The 25,485-nt window shown below is 40.5% G+C and overlaps 1 protein-coding gene across 2 annotated transcripts in view; it reads left to right on the plus strand.

Annotated features, from left to right (window-relative positions):
* The window catches only part of GMDS (GDP-mannose 4,6-dehydratase), a 431,344-nt gene that overhangs the window by 358,253 nt on the left and 47,606 nt on the right, over window positions 1–25,485 (plus strand). The gene's annotated exons all lie outside the window — the stretch shown is intronic.

Here is a 25,485-nt window from a genome sequence, read left to right on the forward strand (position 1 = left end):
GTCGTGCAATGTGGGAGTGGGTGTGCCCAGGCGAGGATGTTCTTGGCTCCTGAGGAGGGTGATACCAGCCCTGCCGGCTGCTGATGCAGCATCGGCTGTCAGTCATCAGCTGTCAGTCCGTCCGTTCAGAAGTGCTGGCTTCAGCTGCCTGATTCAAGCAAGGTGTGACGAGACCACGTTTGTCTTGAAGCGGATTGCAGGGTGGGAGTGGGGAGCTGCGTGTGTGGAAGTAGACATGGGTTCTAAAGTGGAAATTCAGAAGGGAATAGAGACTTTCGTGTTATGCAAAAAAAGGGCTGGGCCTGTATATCAGAATCAAATGCTAGGAAGTCATTAAGAGCTGTCCGTCATTCTGTGCTTTGGTAAGGTGTCAGGATGATAAGGAGAACACACAGACAAAAGGACTTGCCAAACAGGAAAAGGACACTTGACCCAACAAGTCTGGCTTTGTGAGACCCACTTTCCTGCTTTGTCATACCTCTTACTAACAAGTACATATTCACCACTCAAAATTCACGGACAGTATGTAGCTATTCTGAAGCCCTTGCTGCAGTTCCACCTTATTCATGTGCTCAAACATTTTCTGCTGAAATAGTGGTGCCCATGGTCTCCTCTCTCTCCTTATTGGTCTCCTTTTGGGAACACAATTTCAAGATTTTAAATTCAGCTCACTATACGCTTGTCCATTTTGGGACAGTGCATAACCACAGGTCCTTCGGGAATGCTCATGCAATTGCTAGTGGGTCCATACATGTGGAATGTGAGTGGAATGTGACCTTGAAATAACACTGCGTATAAACTCAGTAGATATCTGATGTTTATCTGAAATTATCTGGCCTGTTGTAGGCCACCTTCTCTTGGGCTCCATCTCTCTCTTCCACTGTCCCCATCTTGCCTTGCATTTAACACAGTTCCTACTTGGTTCCTGTGGAACCCAAGAAGGCTGTGAAGCTGCTGAAGCATGATCAAGGTAGAAGCATAAAATGGGTTTTGAAACACCTTTGTCTTAAGGAATATGCAGATGAACTGTGAGCAAACACCTCTATGCAGAGATGTGGCATTCACTTCCTGCAATCAAAGTTTCCTTTTCTGAGCATCTCAGGATGCGTACCCAGAATCACTTTCGTTGTTTTTAATTCTGATTTAATTTCCATTCCTTATCAAAGGGAGGCAAACCTCTGTTTGTTTCAGTCAGGGAATCACATCTGTGCAATTCCAAAATGCCAGGCCAAAATCCAATCCATCACGAGAAAGCAAGGAAAAGCAATGAGAGAATTGAAATGGACTGGTGACATATGTCCCCTCCTGCCACCCTCACCAAGACCGCTGAAGGCAAGAAAGCCTCAAGCTGATATTTGGAAGGAGGCTTAGCCAGATCAGTTAACAGGAATTCTGCTGTTGAATCCCAGCTGACACAGAAAATCTGATGCTCAGATTCTCATGTCTTATTTGGAAACGTTTCTGTCTGTCCGTCTCTCTAAAATTTAGCATGGTATTCTGGAAAGTGAAAATAAATATCATTTAATCTTGTGTACAGTCAGGTCTGACAGTGCCAATACATTCATTTGAAAACATGTTTGTTTGCTTCAGTTAGTGATCCCTGGGGTCAAGGCTTCCCATTGAAAAGCTTAGCTGTACCGAAGAAGAAACCTTGAAATGTGAGCCTGTGTTCTGGTCAAACTAAGTAGACCCTTTGAATGCCTTGACTCTAAATCTCTTCACTCTGCTTTTGACTGCTTTGGGGCCCCCTGATATTTACTGGCCTTGGGAATTGTTCCTGCTAATGCTTCTAATGCCTGTCTCTCTACTTCCCTCCTTGCATCTTGCCAGCTACAAACCTATGAATATAATTTCTTTTGGCTTGTATCAAATTCCTATCAGTATCTTTTCTGACCCTTTTTAAATTGTATTTGGAGACTCTAACCTGCTTCAAGGATCAGGGAAAAATGATTACTTCTGCCTTTCTTAAAATCAGCACAGTTTTCACAGGAACTTCATGACAAGTTTGCTTTTTAAACTTAACTTGATAGACTATGAAAGATGCTTTCATGCATTTTGCAGTCTTTTTTAGCACATGGCTAGTAAGGTCATACTTTACACTCATTTGCTGCCCTAGGCATGTGAAGATAAGTTTCCACTACAGTTTACTCACCTGTAAAATGTAGATACTTCAGAAATGATCTCACTAGCCTTTTCTGCTTTTGTTACAATCAGAATGTTCATGTTGTAGGTAGGCAACTTAGTCGATACTTGGATTTAAATAACCTATTTGGTTTTCACAAAAATAATATTTAAATTAATTTTAAATTTCTTTTAAAATTTAAAACAGAAATTCAGTGAGCCACGTCAGTCAGTTGGAAACAAGCAGCCCTGCAGCATGGGATGTCAGAAGCATCAGGTCTCTCAACCCCTGCAGTTGGGTAATTTTTAGAGAATTAGGGCCTGTCTTTAATTTTCTTATCTTTCAGCAAGATAATTACTATTAATTTGTACGTAGAAATTTCCCTCCAAGAATTGCACAATTGCTTCTAATCAAATTATGCCTGTTAAGGTGTTTGAGTAAAATTGCCTCTATTTTTTTTTTTTTTTGCATGGCAGATATTAAGCTAACAGTTCTATAGCAGCTTGCTTCATTTGATTGCCCTTTCCTGCAAAAATGAAGATTAACTCCAGGTCTCACTGGTCTGTCCTGTCACCACAGAACTTAAGATGTATATATCTCTCTGTTAGGAGTTTATGTCACTTTTTAAAAGGGGAAAAAAAAGAAACCTTTCCACCATATGTAAAGGTTGTTTTTTCTCTGAAACTAATGCTCTGCATGTGTTACAGGGAATTCTTCCCCTTCCCTCCCACCTGTTTCTGCTGTTGTCCTACAGCTTGCCTAGGATAAGAACTGCAGGTTGTATTCGTGCACCACATTTGTTAGGGGCTGGCATGGCTGTAACTCTGAGGATGTACATACATCAATGCAAATTTCCTTGCTTTAAGCAAGCCCTGGAAACTCTGTCACAATGTGATGCTAATATTTAAGCAGTCATCTGGCCTCTTATTCTTCTTCTTCAAAGAAAAAAGGGCATGCTAACTTCTTCCTTTTATTATATGCCTTAAACAATTAAGCATTTTCCTCCCAGTCTGTTCTAGCACTGATATAAATGAGACTCCATGTAATGGTTAGAAGAAAAAATTCATGACAGTGTCAAAAGATACTTCATCCTCCTGGAATTATTTCTTTAAAATTGCTCTTTCTAACTCCTAAAAAGTTCTGTACCCCTTCTTACCAGGTTGTTTACTTTTCAAAGGATTGTTTGCCATATCTAAATATCTAAATTTCCCAAGTCTTCTATGTGTTGCTTACGCTAAACTTTACATCTTTACTTAACTGCATTTGGCCTCAGTTGCCCTTTTTTCCTCCTTGGAATTAAGCAAGACGGCTTTAAATTTCAGCCTCTTCAGATGTTTTTTAAAAATTCAGCTCTATGTTTCCCATGTTTCATAGGATTGCAGTAAAAATTCCTTGGGGCATATCACATTCTCCCAAAGTCAGCTTTCTTAACGTCAAAAACATTTCTGAACTCCTCTAAGTGTTCCTGCCCTAAAAAGCATTTAGAGTCTAATGAAACTATGATCACAAAACCCTAAATGCCCTGCACTTCCACTTTAGTTTTCATACAAGCTTCATTTCCTACCCTTAAGTTCAGAGCCACCTGTTCAGATGTAAGCTGTTCAGATGTCTGCACGAGGAAACACATGCTTCCCTTCCTCAAGGATCTTTTTGCTCATCAATGTCAATATGGGGCCTGTATTAATACTCATGAAAATGAAATGGGAGAATTCAAGGAAGAATAATCTTCAGATGATTTTCCTGTCTATTTTGCTCACTAACAGCCAGGTAAAGAAGTTGCAAGTTGCCATAATTCTGACAGTCTTCTCTTATCTGTTTTTTTTTTCCCTCCTCATTCTGAAAATATGTCAACATCTGAAAATTACTGGCTTGGTAAATGATTAGCTCTGTTGTCCTTAATTCTCCTCCAAGCTGACTTTGCTGCTGTGTCAGCCAAAATGTTTATATCTTTCCTTACTTCAAACTCAACATTCTCTCTGCATTGCTCTGCCACCCTCTTCCTTTTATTTGTCCCTCCTGCTAATAAAACCTGCAGTAGGTTGTTTGTTTGTTTGTTTGTTTTAGTTAAGGCCTCACATATCAGGCATTTCAGAGGTATCTCTGAAAACATACATGTCAAATTCAGCCAAGTAAAATAATGATTAGTAGTAACTTGTCTCTGTATAGCATCTGCAAGGCACTGAGCACTTAACATATTTTAAATGTTTCTCAACAAGCATGTGAAAAGGGTTTAAAAAAAATAGTATCACTGCGTTTCTGCTTCTGAAACAAATCTATGGCAGAGTAGACAGACTACACTACTTGAGTGAGATCATGAGGCGGTGGCAAAGTTAGAACGAGAGCCTGATGGTGTTGTGCTCTGCTGCCCATCCTAGTGGACACAATCGTCCCTCCACAGGTAGCTTTCTACTTTTTTATCTCACCCTGATTTTGTTCGTCTTAGTTGTTCCGTAGAAGACAGGAAGATCATTTTTGCTATCAGGTTTTCCTCTCAGTATGTCACCAAATCTGAGAAGCTTCAGTAGGCTCATGTCCAGTCTTGCTCACTGTCTTGTTTAATCCTCTTAAAAGACTCTTAGCCGGAGCCCTAGCTTACCTCCTTCTTGTGGGAGCAGATACCTCATATGTGCCCCTCCAACACTCCCACACACATTTCTGGCTTTTTACTTCATAACTAGCTCATTACATCAGTATTAGACAGGCGCATCCAGTAAAGGAATCCCTCTGGACACCACTGTTTGCAGTCCTCATGTGCTGTGCTTTACTCAGTTGCTTCTCTTTGCGTCATCCTGCTCCTCCTCTGCTGTGCCTCCAACAAAATATTTCTCTGGCAACTTCTACAGCTGGCTCTGTTCCCCTTCCTCCTTCACCACCTCTTTCCCTGCTGTCATTCCTGAGGTTTTGAAACCAGCTATGTGTCATCTGTGACCTTCACATCTTCATTGATCTTCCTGAGAACACCAGCCTGTCTCTCTGATTCTGCTTTCTGATCCCCTAATACCACAACTACCCGACAAGACCAGCCAGAGGAAGAGCTGTCCTTACCTCCTGGGGTCTAAGTTGGAGTGCTTTTGCACCCTGGGTGTTGCGCCATATGTTCATTTACAAGATCAGTAGTTTTTCTTCAGAAACGTTCAGACTAGCTGAAGAAATCTGACTGACTTTGGGCAGCGCAATTTTCCCCTCTGGGTGGGTAAAGAGATTGCAACCCCATTGAAAAACTAGTGTGTAAAGATAAAGCTGTCATCCAGGCAGAAGGGCTGGTGATTTTAATTCATTGCTCATTTTTCTAAACGCTGTTGACACGTAGCAATTAGTGGCAATCTTGGATGTGACAGATACAGGTTCAACTCCTGAAAACAGATTTTTAAATTAAACTTAGGTGACCGGAGGATTAAGGCTGAGGGAGAGATGACTGAGGATTGAAGGCTGTTTACCTCCTTAATTAGGCCCTGATTCAGCCAAGCATCCAAGCAAGTGCTTCACTTCAAGGGCATGAATAGTTAATAGGAACAGTTTCCATACTCGGAGCTAAGAGTGTGCTTACGTGCATTGCTGCATCTTAATATGAAGCAAAGCAATTCATCTGTGATGGGAACTGAGATGGCCAGCCCAAACATTTGTGGCAACTCAGGAGGAGCCAGCTGATTATTCTTGTTTGCCTGCCTCATTGTATGTGAGCACAGTACTTGGGAGCAGAGATGGTGAAATAGCTCAAGACAGTTTCTTTAGCCAGGTTCTCTTAGGGTGGCTTTGCAGGCAAGAAGGGATTAGACCAAGTTCATGCAGTTTGTAGTTTTAATCAACTGCTCCTGCAGTGATATTTCCTGCCCGTAATTCTTCTCTGTCTTCCTGGCAGTGGGGGGTCTTACCACCACCCCTTCACTTATTGATGTTTATTCATGCACAGAAAGTCTCTCTTTATCTTACCTCTTATCCCTTTGCCTCCCCCTTCTCTTGGCCTACCATTTGGCCTCCTCCTCCCCCTTGTTATCTCTGTCTGTTGTCTCACCCTCATTTGGACCATCCCTTGTTTTCTTATCTCTGCCTGTCCTATGCCTGTGCCATACAAATGCTCCCTGTGCTCCAGCAGATGTGGTGGGAAATGCAAAGCCTCTGAAGGGAAGTCACGGGGTTGGGAGAAAGCCCGGAGCTGGCAAAAGCCATGACAGAAGTCCAGACTCAGGCAGCACCAAAGATACATTTGTCACGATTGCCAAGTATTCCCTCCTGCCGACAGCCTCCACCACCCACAGCCTATTCCCCATTTGCTACATGAGATCAGACATTCAAAGGAGCTGAACTGTGGTTCAGACCACATTTTGGAGTGCCCAGAGTACTGGCAGAACGGCTCAGCACAAAACTGTTCCCACCAGGGCTTTCTAAAGACCTTGGTGTTGGAGGTGGTTGAGGTCACTTACGGATCTGACCGCTGGTTCACATTCAAAAGTGGGAGCATGTCTGAAGATCTGTCTCCCTTTCAGAAACTGTTTATTTTATTTTACAATGGGATTTTAAAAGTCAAGCAATATGTTAACAATACTGTTCACATTTTGAGTGTTTCCCACCATGTTGTAACCTTTTCTTTTAAGTATGCTGTGCCAACTCAACTCTTGCAATAGTTTTAGAATGGCGGCACAGAACCATAAATGACATGATTTATATGAAAATAAAAATGGCTTTTGAATACAGAGGATATGAGACAGAAGTGAGGTTTCCTTCAGCAAATCTGGAATTAAGGGCTAGACTCCTGTCTAATTTCTCCAGCCTTCGCAAGAGCTTGCCTGCCTTCAGCTGTTTGTATTTTATTTTATGGGTGAGTGGGTGCACAAAGGAAAATGACAGCCATAGAGTGTTTGGGTGTTTCATCTGAGAAGCCATGAGAAGGTTTTAGTGTTGTTAAAAGCAGCTTCTGCTGAGTTTGGGTCAGCAGATGCCTTGACATCAGCCTTTTCAGCATGAAGTCTTCCAGTCAATGGTTTGCTGGGGGCATAGCTGTCTCAAGCTCGGGTATGCCATGGCATCTAATATTTTTCCTGCTTGAAAGATGGTACTTCAAGCCATTGATTCTCGAAATCCTATGCCACCTCCTGCAAAATATGTATCAGTGTTGCTTTGGTGCTGCTGAAGACGTTACCAGAATGAGTGCAGTTGTCCCTCTGAGGGACAACCCAGGGTAGTGTGAAAGGGCCATATGGACCAGGTTAGGAGAAACGCATAAAGAGGTAGCCAGTTCTGAGGAAGCAGGAGGGTTTGGGGGTTTGTCTCCAAAAGGTTTCATTTCATGTTTTTCAAGTGATTCACAGTCCAAAAATGACAGTAGGTTTCTTTCACTTTCTTCTTTTATTTCTTCAGTTACTTGAAGTTTATTCTCCTAGAAAATGTGGAATGTTTTAACTTTACTTATGGAAAAAAAAGTCAAAAAGTATTCTGCTCAAAAAAAAAAAAAGAGAACAAAATTGGCTTTTCAGTTTTTCTAAGGAAAGCCTAATTTGGGGAGTGGGACGGTACTTTTCTGTGGTAGTCAGGCTTTCTTTTAGATTGATCCTAGAGGTCTTCTGTCTCCCCCAAAAAATCCACAAGAAGTTTTTGTTCAGACTCGTATCTCTGTCCTTCACCTTTTACAGTTTCTCTCAAAGGGGCAAATGGTTGAAAGGAAGTGGAGGTTTGGAAGTGGTTGTTTAAAAAATAAATAAACCTTCACCTTTCCCCTCTATCACCTTTAGAGTCATCATTTGTAAATTAACAACTTCATGATGGAGGCATGAAGAGGTGGGACCTTTGTTATTGCTGCTACCCTGTGATGATGATGTTGATGAGTGCTTAACCACCTTCCATATCTTCATGTCTCATCTTTGTATTCCACTAAAAACCTGTAGCAGTGATTCTGACCTCATCAAAACTTAAAAACATTTTACATTGTTAATTATTTTTTAGTATCCTTAATACTTCCCTAGTGTTCAAGGAGAGCTTGTATGGTTGAGTTGCAGGGGAAATTGAACCTTGTAGATCTAAACAACTTTCAAAAGTCCTTTTTTTTTGTTGCTGAATAAAACCCTACAAAATTATCTCTGTGGCATAAACATCTACAGTACTTGTCATGAACCAGGAAATGGATCTTCGTGCCCATCTTGGATGCTCCCCAAACTGTCTGATGTCCCAGCTGGATGGGTGAAAGAGGAGACTAATTATCTGCAGGGCAGGGGAGACTTAAACATTAAAGAGCTTTATGCCTAGGATCAGCTGGAATTTTTGCTCATTCCTCACATATAATGTCTGAGCTTACCAAAGCAGACAATATGAAAAATATTAACAGGATTCAAGAAGACATTAGTAATAGATTAAGAGTGCATGCCTTCCTTGCAAGACTCTTTTTTTTATTTTTTTTTTCCTTTTAGCCAGAAAAGTCTAAAGGTGAGTAGGTGAAGTCAATTTTAATAATTCACAGACGATAATACATCTATTTCTCACTTGACAGAGCTAGTGTTTAAACTATTAGCATTGTCTGGCATAACATAAAACAGGATCAGTCACTCATCCCTTTGAAACATCTAACCTGGCCTCATTTAAATTTCTTCCTTCCAGCTTTGCCAGTACATTTTAATAGTCTTGGTAGAGCTCTCAGCTGACTTGTGACTTCAGACTTTATCTACCAGGTTGTGGTTAGGAATAGAGTAACACAGCGCCATTCCTCGTCAGCTTTTTCTGTATGCAATGACACAGAAACCTCAGTGCTTACAGATAGCCATTGAAATTCAAAACAGACCACTTGACTGCAGAACAGAAATGAGTACTTAAATCAGATTTTCTTTTTGGAACACTGTTCTGTAATTTTTGAAAACACACTTTTTTTTTTTCCTTCAGATCGCTGAACTGATACCACTTTGCAGTCATGCTTTGTGTTGAATAGCTGTAAGGGGAAAGGTGGATTAACAATAACAAAAACAAAAAAAAAGAAGTGTTTTAAAATAGGACGCCTGCCTGTTTTTTTACAGTAATCTGTGACAAATTCATGTTTATAATTCACTACATCTGGTACTGACTTAGTGCTTTGCAGACCTTAGTTTTACAAATTTCCAGATTGGGTGACTAGGAGTTGAATTGCTTTTGGTTTTATTTTTTTTCTTCTGTTTGACCCATAAAATACTACACTTCCACCTTCTGATTTAGAAAGCAAAAACATATATTAAAGCTTCTTTACAATAACAAAGACTTCTGACTAAAGCAATTGGCTCCCACTATAGTTTTCCCTTAGATAACAGTTGTAAATTTCCAAACCTCTAATCTTTGGCAGCATTTCCCTCTTGTTCCTAGTTTCTGTTTCCATGTGTTGGGGCAGATCAAAAAGTGGGTTATGAAGGTGAAATTGGAAACAGAGTAAATGTGAGGTTTTAGGAAGAGCTCAGGTGAGTGATAGGGCCAAGTTTGCTCTATGCGCTGTTTTCATAGCAATGAAACAAAGCCTACTGGGGCCTCCTCTCATACTGCAGTGTCACCACTGATCACATGTTGTGACATTCACTCCTCACTCCAAACAATTCTTCTGTAGTGCTAATCCTGTAAGGTTACCACAGTCTTTTATCCTGCACGTAGTTGGCTGAAAGGGCTTGCAAATGAGTATCCAAGGTAGAATTCAGCTGTTTTTCCTGACCTTTCTTTCCCTGTCTCCTCCCCAAGGTGCTTATTGGTATTATCTCTGTATTTCACATATTTGTTAGATGGCTTCTGAATGGCTTCTAGGCTTAAAATAAAGACCAAAATTAATCTTGACTGATGAGGTGAATCCCAAAAGAGTCAGACAGCTCAGGCATTGTAAACAAAAAGTGGGCATGATTAGAATCTGACTAGCCCTAAAGGTAAGCCACCCACCTCTATAATAATTCAATAGCTGTGTGGCATAATGAATGCAAGGGGAAGGTGGACAAGGGAGTAAAAACAGAAACACAGGAAGGTGCATTATTCACAACAGTAGAGATTCACAACAGTGAATACTTATGTGCGCTTGAAGAGCAGCCAAAGGGAGTTGGTGATGGATGACAGGCAGTCTGCGTGCTGGAAAGCTCACAAGAAGTATTCTTATTTTTGCCTTCTACTACTAGCGACCACAATTAGTTCTACTTTGGCTTAACTGCTGGATGGAGTTAAAAAAAAAAAAGACATGACTGACTTAATTAAGTTCTTAAATATGGCTTTGTGAAGGATTTCCTACTCCAGATTAATGCCTGGAACAATTATATTTCATACCCTTGATAGCATAGCTTGCTATGACTGAGAATACCCAGGATGCAAACATCTGCATCCAGCAGCTACTTCAGCTAGTGATTTGCTTTCAGAAGAAACAGGTGTCAGGGCCATGATTGCTGGGGGGAAACTTCTGGGAGAAACCGTCCATGTGCGCAGGTACGTGGCAGTTGATGTACTTGCTGTGTTTTTTGTGAGGATCAGCATTATATCCCAGAGTTCATCAAATGGGCATTTCGTACATTGACGTACGGACAACTGACTGGAAGGTTTAGCTACAGCACTGAGACAACACAGCCGCCATTCATGTATCTGGGTATGACTTACCAGGACTTTGAGCTGGGAGGGACTATTTAAAAATGTGACAAAGTGGTTGGAGTCACTGTTGCTTTTGGCTGGGACTGCCAAGGATTGTCCCATTTATGGTGGTAAGAGGAAAGGGTCTGCTGAAGGGATATGCGCAGTGGTCAGAGGAATGTAATCAGTAACTCATTTTCCACACACCAATGAATGCCAGTGACTGCTAGAGACAGAAAGAGCTAAATGCGTGAGATGTGAATGCATCCTTGGTTTGCGTATCAACTTTCCCCTTAGTACCAACTATTTTTTTTTCTGTAAAGCCTGAAGAAGTTGGGTTGTCCCTCAGGTCTTCCAGTGTCTTTTTTAACTGCCGAGAACTCGGCTTGACACTGTTTGCAGTTGCCAATGAGCAAAACTTCACAAGACATAGTATTTCAATAATGCCCTCAAACATTGTGTGATGTGAAGGCTTTCTTAGGCATCCTGTGTAACCTGTCACAGACAGTTCAGGAGATTGGCACACTCCAGCAGATGTCTCACACCCGTGTCTCTCTTCCAAAAGCTGTGAGTAGATTGTTGAGGCAGAGGAAGGAACTTTTTATCAAGTTCCTCTACAGGAAAATGTTCATTTTGGATTAGGATTCAAAGTGAATGAATATCCAGTTAGAATTTTTTGAGTTTCCCTTTCATTCGTTGCTATCAACTGGCCAAATTTTGACCTTCTCATAATAAGTACCATCTAAACATTTACAGTGATCTCTGTAGAGATGCACTTCGAAGAAAGGCATTCTGTTGATATAAATTATTTTAACATGGTATTTAGATATTAGAGAGATTCCTGGATAAGGAAAGGGAGGGTTAGACTTTTTTGTAAGGATACCAATTTAAACTGTAATGGGAATGGGAAGAGATGACTTGACGATGCACTGGTGGAGGTAAACAGCCTTTCTGTGGAAAGGGTGTTGACAAGCAGTGATTTTTGGGAAGCCTCCAGACAGAGTCCAGACACTGACTTTAGGGATTTAGGCAATATAAAAATGATTATTAAAAAATAAAAAAAAAATTTACATCAGCTGTGCCTGCATTTTTTTTCTTTTTTTTTCTTTTTTCACATACTTTTTTCTGTTAAACATTTCCAGAAACACTTGTACAGTTAAGCCTAGCACTGTGAAAAGAACTAATATCCTTTTTTGATAGACTCTTACTGTGTTGCTTTTGTGTCAAATTGAGTACATTTCAGCTGCAAGTTTAGGCTTCTTCAAAAAAAAAAAAAGAATACATAGAGCCTTGAGCTTGATAGACCTCTTGCGGACCTGAACTAAAACGATCACATTGAATATCATGTTGGTAAGTGGTCTTGCATATTCACATGGCCTTAGGCATAGATATAGAGATGGGTCCCTCCAAAACTAAGTTCCAGGCATGCTGACAAAATCATTTGCTCATGTCCCAAATATTGTTTTGCTTTGTTTTTTTCTCATCACCCAAATTCATTTTTATTTTGCCTAATAAGGTGATGCTTTGGGTAGGAGGAGCTTACAAGCATTGTGTTTTCTTGCTTCTTTTTTGCCCCGTCTACAAAGCATCCCGTTGATTGCTGCTGCAAAGAAAGCAAACATTCCTCTTTTTGTACCCTCGGATCCTTCCTGAAAACTCTTTTGTTGCCCTCAAAAATCACTATACTAGTGATGTGCTATGACTTCTTGTGCATACTGATGACGACTGTTTGTTGTTGTCTCCTCACACTGCCCTGTATCTCTATTTATTTGTGCTCCGTTTCATGTACTGAGGGCATGTGCATGCACCTTGACCTAACGAGATAGGTTGAGTAAAGGAAACAATCTAGGCACAAGAATATGAAACGCTTCAGTGCAGCAGAAGCAGGATAAATTAGCTCATATAAAACCCTGTGTTTGTCACGGTAGCACTGTGGCTTCATGTTGTTAGCTAGTTAGTAATGTGCAGCATGGCCTCGGATTAGGAACATTTTGTGCCGGAAAATTTCTTTTGGTCCTGGTTTGCAGCACAGCTAGAGCAGGAAGATCCTTGATGATGGCAGAGGTTTTTAGGCACAAACTAATAATCATCATTATATCTTTGGTAAGATTTTAGAGAAACATATGTGGGAACCTATTTATTACATCTGTTAAGATTCTGACCCGTAAATGCAGACTTCCACCTGTATGCAAAAGCTGAAGCAAACATACCAAACCTACTTCACTGGCTGGGTAACAAGACAGTTTTTCAGTGCCCTGAGACCCAAGGAGCTCATCCTCTTACTGGAAACTCTTTGGATACCATCTTTAAATGTTTTACAGTATTTTTATTAGTACTTTCCACTCTTTGGTGCATCAATGGAAGCCTGTTCTGAAATTTTAGGCCCTTCTTTCTTTGCATTAGAGTTTCAAATTAATGGTCTGCAACTGTAAACTCACATATTTGTACTGACACATTTTTTAAATATAAAGCTCTTGTGTGCCTGCAGTTAAAGGAAGATCCAAAGAAAATGAGAGTATCTGGCATATAGCCGTGGTCTCCACTATCAGCTCATTAGCCAATTTTACAAATTTAATCTTCATGCGGAAAAAATGTTATGACGTAGTGGCTTGTTGGCTATATCATACAAGGGTTATGCTGGTAACTGTCTTATTACAAATTTCAAACCAGTGCACATTTTCAGCAGTTGCAAGGTACCTTCACAAACATTCCTGGTGACATACTTTAAAAGAACGTATTTTATATTCAAAACGTCTAAAACATTGTAGGAGGTAAATGTGGTTTCATCTAGCCCTTATATGGATAGTATGGCATCTGTCTTTTTCTTCTTTCACAAAGATGCAGTTAGTATCTAATAGATTCAAATAGACCTATCCTGTCGTTTTTCTACTAAAAAGAGAAAACTCAGGGTTAGGGATCAGATGGTTTAATGTCACTGGTTTACTGTGTCCCCTCGGGTGAGTAATATACACTTTCTGATGGTAAAGACTCAGAAAGTTTTGTGTAGAGAGTTTGGGAACTCATTTTCATTTACACTGTGACCTTCCTATACTTCTGCATTAAAATGGGCTTTACAGGGGAAGTTTATTATTATTAAACTACTTGAGCAAAGGCTCAGGTATCAGCTTAATTCTGCTACTGGCATATGTCATGTGAAGAGTGTACAGTATTTTTGCAGGGCTAAGGCTTATCTCCTGTCCTGTTTATTCTCACCATGTGCTTGGGCACAGGGTGACTATACCTCTCTGTTGAGATGCATTGTCTTCATACTTTATTGTTCTCCCCAGCCTTCCACTTAACTCTCTGTATTGTGATCATCTAATCACCTATCTTCCTGTATCATCATTAGTCATTCCAGTATTTTCCTTCCTCTTTCCCCATAATTGCCAGTTATCACTCAGTTCTGCCTTTTCAAATGTATTTAGACATTGCATTTTTACTGTTACATCTCTTCAGAGCTAAAATAGTTGTTTTACTTAATGCTTTTTTTGTTCCAAAAGAAATATGAGGCTCATGCCCCAGAACACAAATACCCCACTCCTGTTACTCCCCAGCACCTACCGCTGCTCTTTGCTTTTGCTACTCAGCTAGCTGAACACGCAAGTGTCTTCTTGATCTTTCTGCAGGAACAGAACTTTAGGTTTTATTCTAGGAGATGCCTTTTAAAAAGATCCCCAAGAATCCCAAGTTGTGCTTACCCAGAATGAAAGCAAAAAAACACATGCCTGGAAGTACTCTACAGGCAAAAAAAAGGAGAATGTCCAACTTTTTGATCTTTTTTTCCCCAGATATTGGTAAGTAGGCGAAAAAACTTGATTTGGTGTTCATTCTTGATGAGATGCATGTGGTGTGCACATACATGTGCTTTCTCTCTCTCTTCTCTGTTTAAATCCCATTTAAACAGTGCTTGGTGACTGCTGGGAGTTGTAATCCATGTGCAACTCTGTCATGAGGCAAACACCAGCTGGAGGGACGGCTCTACAGAGCGGTCTGCAACCAGTTGAGCTGCTGACGAGTAATAAAAGACGGAAAAAGAGGTTCACGAGAACTCAGCCAGTGCCTTTTGGAAAGTGTTTCTTACACTCTCTTAAGAGCTACAAAGTGTGTATCTTGTACAGTTTCTTATGCTTAGCCAGGGACAAGATTACAAAACAGAAAATGACAGAACTTCACAGCCAAATTAGTACTTTCTCAGATTTGTTTGACAAGGTATTTCACGCAGCTTCAGTGAAGACTGCAAGCACCTATAAAAGTCTGCTGTTTACTACATAGAAAAAAAAAAAAAAAAACAAACCAAAATCTTTTGCTTTTTATTGAAGGAAACCTTTTTTCCCCTGCCAGAATCACCAACAACGTGAATATTTCTGCTTGGTTCTCTGCTTCTGATACGTGTTTCCATTACCCATCTCTAAAGTCCCTGTCTGAGTATATTTGCAGAAGGTTATTTGAAGCAGCACAGATGTTTGGAAGTTTACTATTCTTTTAATTACATAACGTGTTAGGGTATATTTATAGCTTTGCTGATTCAGAGCCATAGGTTAACAACTCCTGTACTCCAATACTATTGAGTAATTGCCCAGAGCACTATCCTAACACTTCTGTAAAACAAAGCACTAGGGAATGTTAGTGTAGAAAACTGTAGAATTTTATAAGGGCATTTTAATAGGGAGCACTATTAAAAATAAATACCTCTGTTTATGGGTATTGACTAATGAGTGGAATGCTAAAAAAAGATGCTAAGCAGCGACAGCTTCAGCAACAGAAAAGATAAACGGCAACAGATAATTGTGAGTGGTGAATATATCATAGTTGTTACTACTATTTTTTCCTGCCTGGTTTCCTTGGTGTTATGCTCAAAAATAACAAAGTAATCGGTATCTGTGTTGTAGCAGAGCAGATCTAGGGAACGTTTGATGATGCTATGAGTTATAACCTGGCTACAAGGATATTTGGACTTTGGCATCTTTGAATTAAGTACATCCCATTATTTACCCTTCCTGCTTGTAATCTTTTGCCAAGGCAGCACACTAAAATGTTAGTGAAATGAGAACCTTGGGAACTATTGTTAGCAGAGAATGAGAAGGTAGCCTTACAAATAGTGTATGTCCTCTTAGGAAAATATGTTGAATTGACAAGGTTGTAAGTTGTGGGCTGTGAAACAAATCCCTTAACACTTGACATACACTGCAAATGGAGCCGTTGGCTCTTGAGGTGAAATTGATTTTAACGTACTATGGTGCTGGCGCCTGTTATAGACCACCTTGCAGCATACAGAGGCCAAAGAGGTAAAGTATGGAAATGTTCACAGTCAGGTGGAGGCTGAAATCCTGGCCACAGCCTTCAGTGGAGCCCAGGTCTCATTTGCATGGTGTATTTTCGCAAAAGGGATCCCACTGCCTGGAGAGTGAATGCTCTCAACAAAATGCTTTATGCCCCCCAGTGAGGGTTGTCAGTGGGCTGACTGCAAGGGGAGGGAATGGGAATCCCACTCCCCATCTGGGCAGAGCAAGAAGGGGAATTGCAGTTACAATGTCTTGTCTTTTGTCAAGGTAATTTGAAGAACCGCTTGCACACTCATGCACACACGCACACTGCCCTGTCCTGTCAGTTTGTAAAGCTTTGCCTCTTACCCTCTGCTTTTTTCTGATGAAATACTGCAATTAGAAGGCTTATGAGTATCGCCGTACAGCTGCTCTGAAGTGTTGGTTTAAAGAATGAGTTTATAAAGCTTTCCCCTTCTGTGTGACTGCAAGAGTTATATAGCTCCATTGCCATTCAGATGCTTTCACTTACTTGCTGTGACCAATTGAAAGTCAGCTTTGAAGCAAAAAAGCACATTATACCATGCTTAATTCACTCCCAAACTCAGTCCCACATTAATAGCTGACAGTAATCATCCTAATATTAGACTGGAAACTTAGAGGGACACTGGACCTCAGAGCTGCAAACGGATCCCTGGGATCTTGAGTCCTGCTTTGAGGTGGAATTTGTGAGCAAGGCATCCTCTCCAGGGTTACTCACAGAGGAAGTAAGGGGTGGCTGGTGTCTTGGCCCTTAGGGTTGAAATGCTTGCCAGCAAAGCTGGAGCACTATGAAAGGTCTGCAGTTCAGCAGGGTTGTGGTATAAATACTCCCCCACAGCCAGGATCAGTGGAAAGACAGAGACACTGAGTGAAGGCTTACTTTAGCTGTAAATTTTCATCCTTTGGAAAACAAGTATTTTATTGCACCAGTCCTACCTTATTCAAAGGTTCATATCAGCATGTCAGAAGCGACCTTGGTTTTCCAAGTCAGCTAATACTGACTGATGGGCATTGTTGACATGATCAAGGATTGCAGTACATTTACTGCAAGTAACTTTGCCCAAGCATGACGGTCTTCAGTAGTGACTAAGGTGGCAACTAAGTGGTGTTTTCTGTTTATTGCCTTATTCAATTTCCTTTGGATAAAATGCTGGTGTTGTATTTGGGGGTGCTATGACCCGAGAATAACAAATTCTACTTAGGTGACATGGAATAGTTCAAGTACAAAATCATGCATGTATTCAGTAACCATTCTGACCTTGGGCTGCAGAAATGTGACATCTGTGCAGACAAGCAGAAGAGTCATTGTATGCTTTCAGAGTTAAACAGATTGAAGTTTTTCAGTGTCCAAGTTACTTGCAATTTGAGGCGAAAGGGATAATATTTCTCCAAAATAAAAATGTTCTTTGGGAAAGCAAAACAATAATTATTGCTTCAGCAAGATTTTCAACTTAAGAAACTTTTTGTGACTTTAAAGTTCTCTGTGTATTCAGTCCTAAACTCTTGATCTAGGATTGATGTAACATAACATACATTATGCTTGGCTTCTTAAACAAGTTTTTATTAAGTTACTGTGCTCTTTGCAACCTTGGAGACTTTTTAATTCTTACTTTACATTTGTGAGTTCGCAGCTATCTCCGTGTGCGATGCAAACATTGGCCGTAAAATGAGCAAGTAAAACACCTCCCTGCAATTAAGAAAGGAGGTGGTTTCCTCAGTGGAAATAATCTGCATTGGCCATAGCAAGAGCTACAGTTCAATTCAAGCATCTCATTTAACACTTCAGATTGTCTTTGCATATATGGGCTAGAGTCCAACAGCATTAGGAAATCCTTGGTGGATAGTAATCTGGAACACAAAAAGCAGCAGTCATACTTCAACACAATTGATAGCCTCTACTTACTAGCAGTCTTCAGGCTAAATTATCATGGAGATGCAATTAACTGTCTTTCACTGAGAGGGTGGGTCCTTCCAGATCTAGGAGAAGAGGTCACAGATGGGGCAGTGTGGCTATGTGGTTAAGAGTAATTTGACTTGCTCAGAAAGAGGCCCAGACTCCGGGCTCTTAGCCTCGACACATGCAAAGTCAGACAGTAAGAAATGCCATATACCACCAGCCCACCACATCTGCCACCAGGCGTGACCCATCCAGACTGCAAATTCAGGCTTTTTTTTTTCTTTCTTCCTGTGTTTTCTGTCAAGCAAGTAACTTTGACTTGCATCTCTGACTCGCCCTAAGGAAAGGGACACAATCAAGTGGGCAGTCTTTAGTCTTGTTGACTCTGTGGAGGGGAAATAGATTATAATCTTTGCTCCAGGTATTTGTTGTACTGAATCCCTCTATGGGCTCTTGAGTATTTTGTTATGCATTTCATAGGGCTTTTCAAGCTAAAAGCTCCAAAGTGCAAAGGAGTTTCATTATCAAAGCTGTGATTGGTGCCATGTCCAAAATGTGAAATAGTCGAGTTAATAATTTGTTTACTTGTCTGGGACAAAGCAAATAGAGAGTGTCATTTCTTTTTGAGAAAACACACTTTCTTGGCAGAGCTTAACATAGATGTTTCCAGCAGAATCTTCTCTCTTTTGAGTCTGTCTCGTGTAGGAAGAGTAGTGTTGGCTTCCCAATTCAGTTTGAGATTTGACAATGCCCAAGGGAAGGGATGCGTCAGTTTTAAGGAATCCCCCACACCCCGCAAAACTTGGAAATTTTACATTTATAACATCATGTCTGCCTTGAGGAGGCAAAATGTTGTTATCAGGATTAACCTTTAGCTAGTTTTCTGTATTATTTTCAGATGAGCATGTTTGACTCAAAAGTCAGCCTGACTACCAGTCTGTATCAATTCTCAATATTATACGGACAGCAGTATTTAAGTATTACCGTATGTATAAATAAGCAAGCTACAATAAAGTTTTAAAGAGATCTGAGGATCTTTAGCTGGTATTAATTGCTGTACCTTCTTTGACTTGTTTTTCAGTGCAGTTTTAAAGGCAAGCATAAGGATTTGGGATAGTGTTGTTGACACAGCCCATTCAGAGCTTCTCTTCCTGGAAAATATCCACAGGCTGAGCAAGCTTCATGAACCTTGTCATTAAACACTTTATGCCTCCTCCCAGTTGCACAAATGTTAGAGTGTCACTTGGTTGTATTGGATGTTCTCTCCTTGCAAGAGCTTAGATGTCAATTTCATCCATATTTATTACAATTTTTTTTTTCCCTTTGTGTATGATGCAGGGGAATCTGACTAGTGTATTTGGGATCCAAAGTAGCCACGGGATGGTAGAGATTGCCACAGCTACAGAGACAGACAGCCATTTGCTTTTCACGCTTTCTGAAGTGGGTTCTGAGCACAGAAATTGGAGCTCAGTCTGTCCCTCAGTTATTCAGTATGTTGTATCGCATCCACCTTGTCCTTCATGTCCTGCGAGTACTTGTCTTGAAGTCCTGGCCTGCAGAGATGCATGCTGAGCTGCACCCTCCCGCTGCATGTTCTGATTTCTCCCTGGGGTGAGGCGAGCCCAGGGAAGTGGCAGTCAAAGCAGTGACACAAAGTCCCAAGCAGGACTCACATGTAGTCTCAATGAAGTCTCAGTGCTCTTATTCTACAGAGACAATGTTTTTCCAATGCCGAATTGAGCACCAAAAAGAACTAGCAGAAAGGGAAGGTTGTCGTTTGTCTCAAGCAAGGAAAGAGCAGAAAGAAATAGGGTTTTTATGCATGGGTGGGTTAACGGAAAGAGCTGGAATAGGTTTACCTCCACTCTTGTCCTTCAAAAGCCATTGGAGATTGAGTGGTACAGGCACTGTAGACTTGCAGAGGTTAAAAGTGTTTTTGAGGGCAAGGAGGAGAGCAGTATAGCTATTATTTGATTCTGGAGGAACATATTCTCAGCATCCCTAGATGTAGAAAATTCCTTGAAAAATCCCAGCAGATTAATATTTTCCTGTCTGGTGAATCTGGCACAAAAGCTAAGATCTGGGAATTAGGATCAGTTTTAAAATTTTACAGATCATGAGAAATCAAACCATAGGAATGTCACTAATTCATTTCATGAGGTGTTCATCTCTGCACTGCCAGGAGAATAACTGCTATATTTAACTAAGCAATAGCTCTTCAGCCAAAAACAGCGGATAGCCCTAACTCGTTAGTTAGCTAAGCTTCATTTCTCACTCCCACTCCCTTCCATCCTATCTCTGGTGGCGCAAAGCCCATTGTAAAATTGAAAGTTGCCTTTCATACGGCTAGGCTGCACTGAAGGAGCAGCATTAAATGCCTTTCACACATTCTGCTTTTGTCACTAAGATTTATTCAAAGGATAGACAATTGCCATCCCCGCTGTCCCTTGCTGATTTAATCCAATTATTTCTCTAAATGTGCTAATAGTCACAGATTTTCAGTTTTCAGAATGAAATAAATTGTCATCAATGTAAAATGATGGTGTTTGAGGGGTATCTGTCTGCATTTTCAGCCTGGAGTGAAGTGCTGTTCAACGGGCAACACGAATCTCAAGAATGAAAGTTAAGGCTATCCCTTACTTGAATTGCAGTGTGCTGATAAATGCAGACCTGACTGAGGCAGACTGCGAAGGCTGGCCGTGTTTAATACATCTCCAGCATTCAGATGGTGCAACCAAATCTGCCTGCTTCTGAGTGCCATGCTTGCCATTCAGTTTCCATGTAAGCCATTCATTTTTCCCATACCTTTGCTGGGATTCTCAATACAATGTGGCCTTTCTCCTTGGCAGCTTCACTTTATCACTTGAAGAAGCAGAACATTAAAGAAACCCTGTGAAAATCTGTGTAGAGATGACTTCATAGGCTAACTTGGCAGTACTTCTCAACATGAGCGACCTTGCTGAGCTCAAAGTAGGTTGTGAGCATCCCAAAGGATGGAAGAGCTGTAGGGCTTGTAGGGGGCAAGGTTGATTAGAACTGAGACTTACAGCTAAAGGGTCACTTTTCCCAGCACCATGGGGAGCTTGAGGCGGCAACATGAACAAACTGAAAAATTATGAGTAGCGAAGTTTTGTCATAGTTGTTCACCTTTGCAGACTAACGGAGAAAAACTGTTGTATGATAAAGTGGAAGAAAACAGATCCAGCCAGTGGATGGGGGAAAGGCGTCTCTGATGGTGGTCATCACAGAAAGCCATATTAGTCAAGGAGCTGCTTGGGTTACACCCTCAGATAGTCTGTCCCCAAACGTCCTGAGGAAGTAGAATCATAGAATCATTTAGGTTGGAAAGGACTCGTAAGATCATCAAGTCCAACCATTAACCTAACACTACTAAGTCCACCACTAAGCCATGTCCCTAAGTGACACATCTATGTGTCTTTTAAATACTTCCAGGTATGGGGACTCAATCATTTCCCTGGGCAGCTTGTGCCAGTTCTTTATAATTCTTTCAGTGAAGAAAAGTAATCTACATTAGGCCAAGTTTAGATTTCAGAGCCCCATAGAAAACAAGCTCATAGACATAAATTCTGTTGAAAATATGAATGGGTGGGAGGTTTTGGAATCAGGAATTTTCATGAGTAGTGAGGATCACTGTGAAAACACAGATTTCTTTCTTAGATGTATTCCCAGCAGAGATTTTGGTCTCTTCTTAAGCCAACACTTATCCATTGAAGTGAACATACTGTTGCCAGGATGAAATGGTTGTTTGAGTAGATTGATGCTTCACTTAGTGGCTGAGCTAAGGGAAACATCTAAAGAAACTGGGAGCACAGTGACCAGCTTCTAAGAAACCGTTTCAACAGACTGACAGGCTTGGGCTTGAGGTTCCCCCTCCTTTGCTTTTCTTGTTTTATACCAGTGCATCTGATGCTGTTCATTTTAAGTGTTCTCAGACTATGTGGCTACTTCTTACTGAAATATATTATGCTTATGTAGGTATTTCACCTACCAAAATAATTTTGCTCCTTTTTTTCATAGAAGTGCTTTATGTGCTGATATTTATCCCCAAGGAATTCTAGTTGCATTGCATGTTGTGAAGTCAGAGGAAACTCAGCTGTTTTACAGTCTTGGATTGCATTTGTTGGTGTTAAAGAGCAATTGTTTACCATAATATCTTTGTTCTTATATCTGTACCTTTCCACAGTATTTCCTTTTTTTTGTGTCCTTCATAACTTTTCTACCTTTGCTGATCCAAGCGTAGAAGTACTCTTGCTGTATGTTGTTTCTTTTTCCAGCAGGTATGCTAGCATGGTTTCTTTGGCTTACTACTTTACAGGTCTGCAACTTGGTCTTGGAATTTCAGGCACTTAAAGCCTTTAACTTCGCTGTTTCCAGCTCATTTCTATCCACCTAAAACAGGGCATGATCAAACTCTACCTACTTACACCTCACTTTTCTGACTCACTGGTATATATTTATACCTGAGTTTTTCAGCAGATTTAAAATAACATCTTTTATTTACGGACATCCCGTCCTTCCCTTTTTCTGTGCCAAAATGATGCAATAGTAAGAATTGGCAGTTTTAGCATTTCCCTTGTATGAAGGTTCCTGGTCTGTTTGTATCTTCTAAGCATTCAATCCATTTAGTTTTCAGGGGAAATTAATTTGCTCTGGTAGTCAACAGATGTCACACAAATCTGAAGTACAAACCCTTCACTGCTGGCAACTATATGTGCATAGGCATATGTGCCGACATTTTTATACTCCTAATGAGTTATCATTTGCTAGCAGAGGTGTTTTATTCTTTTTTTCTGGAGCATTATTATCACTTTACCCTGGAGAAAGTAAGAGCTGATCATGTCCCACTAAATCTTCTGCTGGTCACAGTCCACAAAAGTGTTTATGATCCACAAAATTTGGATCACTTTCTCTTGTCTTTTCCCTTGCTAAATATGTCTGCCCAGGCTAATTTAAACTTAAAGAGGATCATCAGGTGAACCACATTTACCAATATGATTGTCCCCTTGGGGAAATTTGGTAAATGTTGCAAAGCCTCAAGAAATGCTAAACAAACTAGTCACCCAGCAACATCTTCAGGGTCTGTCCTGCGTAATTCAGGCACAGTCACTCCATGATCCTACAAAAATGTGGTCTGTTGCTTTGGCTGCCATAGGTCTCTGAACCTTTCGGGCTTTATGACAATCTTGGCACAGTTCATATGAGGTGGAGGAATGAACAGTACTGGCAAGAGCAGCCGGGATCGGCTAGGTGGGAGTCACAGCTCTGCAGCAGGAGTGGAGCCCAGCATTCCCTGCGGGAGGGAGCCAGAGATCTCCAAGAGCAGTTGTGTCCATTGAGTTGCAGAAAAGCAGGGGGCAGCTGCTGAAGTCAAATTTCATATCTGCTTGGGCTCAAATTTACTAGTGTTTTCCCATCCAGGGACTATTTCCTCTCTGCAAAAGATTCTTACATATCATATTTATAAATGTGTATAAACACAATATGTGTATCAGTAGAGGGAAAGAGATATAAATATATACATATGTGTGTGTGCGCCTATATATGTAAATATATGTATGTATAATACACACAAAACTTAAGTATACATTAACCAAGATAAGCTGTGCTTGCCAGTGCTTTAATCTCAGTGGGAGACTGTTATTGCTGGAGTCAGACTCTTGAGCACCAGCTGAGGATAGGAAACGAGATTCTGGCATGCAGGGTGTGGGAGGAATATCTCTTTGTCTTCCCCCCCTTATTTTGTTTCAGAGTACATACACAAATAATATTCACATGTGGCCACAAGTGATGTAATGCATGCAACTGACTCCAAAAGAAGTGTTTCTTGTGAGCATAGCCCCTTCAGAGCATGTATTACTTTTACCACTATTAAATAATATGTTGTCATGCCACAAGGTAATATGAATCATTTCAGAATGCAGGTTTTTTTTCTGTGAGAAGTTGGAAACCTATTTGTATTTATATCATCCCTATTTGTTTACATATAGAAGAGGATATGTTTGTCTGCATAAGTCTGTATATGGCTGTATATGTGCATATAGACAGAGAGGCATGAGACAAATTTCTTCTGGCTTGCCAGATTTTTGTATTTTAATCCGTTTTCATTGCCTTTGCCTTTAACTTAGAATACTGGGAGTCTTGTGGCACATAGATGCTGCTGTCTGTAGCTTGATCATCAGGTTAATGCTGTGATTTCCTGTCTCGGCAGTCTGTGGCTGCAGGGCACCCAAAGCACTGTAAAGCCTGTTTTCTTGCAAACATGTTTGTGCTCCAGCCCAATCCACACAGCACAGACCCATTTCCAGTTGTTTAAATTAAATACCACAAAGCCAAAATTTGCCTAAATTGCCAATGCACTGGGTGGGAAGTGGAATAATAGAAAAATGGCAAATTTCTTCAGGCCCCAGGGGAAATATGAAGCCAGTGTTTGGAAAGTAATCACAAAACTGCCGTATCTATTATTAAAAAAAATTAAAAATAAAATCATATAAGGTTTTTTCACATTGGCCGAAGAAACAGTGGTTCACGTTTTCCCTCTGGCTCATGGAGGGTCACTGGGAGAAGGCCCTGTGTGAAGTGCAACTGTACTGAAGAAAGCAGTTACATCAGTGTGAAAAAGGTGTACGTGAAATCAGATTCAGAGCCAGCATGAAAACCTTCTTAGTAAAGGCTGTTTTAACACACATGGAAGGTATTAGCACAGTCTCTCCCCAGATAGCACAGATAGTGTCAGAAAAAAACTGGCTTTCCTGGATCAAGTATAGATTGCCAGGGCTTAAATTGCATGATAATGAGCCTGTATTACTGCTATTTATTTTAAGTACTGGCAATGTATTTGGCACCACACAAGGCAAAAGTAAAGAATGTCTTCATCCTAAAGAACTTGTGGTATGAAAGCAGACAAAGGCAACGTGACATATGAAGGGACATACAGGAAGTATTGTAGTCAAATGCAAATTATTTTCCTTTATGGTAAAATGACACTCTGTGTGAATAAATTCTCTATGGCCCAGATAGGCCTCAGCTCACAATAATCTAATCCTATAATACATTCTAATTGGTTTGAAAATACAGATGCAGTATTTTAACCCCCCTAAAGAAAAAAAAAGACTTGAAAGGGGCTGGATGTTGGAAGCAACCTTAAAAGACTCTGCCTCAGACTGATCAATCTGAAGAAAAAAATCCATCCAAGCCATTTTTTTAATTTCTTTTCTACGATTTTCAGCAATTCAAACGACAGGTCTCCATTATCTTTAATTTCCAATTAATTAAATCATTATAAAAAGTACTGGAAACCATAAGACCTCAAGCATCCTCATAACTTATACAGTTTGCTGCTAGAAAGCAGTTGGTGCTTGGATTTTGCTCTTTCCCTTGCAATGTACCCTTTCTAATTGCTGCAGGTGGAGTTCAGGCTGGTCTTTAACACACAACCAGCCTTGTTCCTTCCATTTGGCTTGCAATTTAAAAATGAAAGCTAGTTTTACAGGGCCCTGTGAACTTCTCTGCCAGGTGAGTGGGAACCCTGCCATTATCTGCAATGGTCATGGGAAGAGACCTTCAACATTCAACAAATTTAAATTAGAATTGTGGAGACCTTCAAC

This window comes from Nipponia nippon, unplaced genomic scaffold, assembly GCF_047370975.1.
Source record: "Nipponia nippon isolate SJK-2023a ecotype South Korea unplaced genomic scaffold, ASM4737097v1 scaffold_1, whole genome shotgun sequence".
Taxonomy (NCBI): Eukaryota; Metazoa; Chordata; class Aves; order Pelecaniformes; family Threskiornithidae; genus Nipponia; species Nipponia nippon.